The following is an 881-nucleotide window of genomic DNA, read 5'->3' as shown; positions in this document are numbered from 1 at the left end:
ACCTGATTAACAAGAGCCAGCGTTCACCGCATGCTGATCAAGGAACCAACACAAATTTTATCATACACTAAAAAAGGATAAAACAAAGGCCAACTTAAAGCCTGGAAAGTGATCCAATCTGTCATATTAGTGTACCACAGAGTAATTTTGAAAGCCTTTTCTTTTTCTTTATTTTTGAAAAGACGGAGTCTCGATCTGTCGCCCAGGCTGGAGGGCAGTGGCGCGATCTCGGCTCACTGCAACCGCACCCTCCCGGGTTCAAGCCATTCTCCTGCCTCAGCCTCCCGAGCAGCTGGGATTACAGGCGCGCGCCACCACGCCCGGCTAATTTTTTGTATTTTAGTAGAGACGGGGTTTCACCGTGTCGCCCAGGCTGGCCTTGAACTCCTGAACTCAGGCAATCCGCCCACCTCGGCCTCCTAAAGTGCTAGGATTACAGGCGTGAGCCACCGCGCCCGGACTTTTCTCTTTTTTAAAACCAATTTCACTAACATTTACTAAAAAATGGTTTTCTGCTTTGCAGAAGAGACTTAAGGCATGTGGAGAAGACACTGCGGGCCTGTCTCAGATTCCTTTAGAAACCAATGCTCCACAGTTTTAGGACTAAGTAATATTCCGATAATCACCCAAGAGTTCTGGTCTCCGGTTTGTTGTGAGATTGGAAATAAACGTGAAAGGCTGCGTTCGTCATCGTGGCCTTATTTCTTCTCCCAACTTCCGGTCGCGCAGGTGTCTCGGGCAGGTGATGCCGAGGCCACCCTGCCGTGTTTTGTGAATCTTGGCAGAAGGGAGGCGAGCTGTAAATAAAAGCATGAGCATTAGAATCGCCGCTGTGTAGTATTAACCTGTTGAGCGCGGGGCTTTCCGGGGCTGGAGCTGCA

This window comes from Mandrillus leucophaeus, unplaced genomic scaffold (assembly GCF_000951045.1).
Source record: "Mandrillus leucophaeus isolate KB7577 unplaced genomic scaffold, Mleu.le_1.0 Scaffold134, whole genome shotgun sequence".
Lineage (NCBI taxonomy): Eukaryota > Metazoa > Chordata > Mammalia > Primates > Cercopithecidae > Mandrillus > Mandrillus leucophaeus.
The sequence above is the reverse complement of the archived record's forward strand: the minus strand, read 5'-3'. Positions refer to the sequence as shown.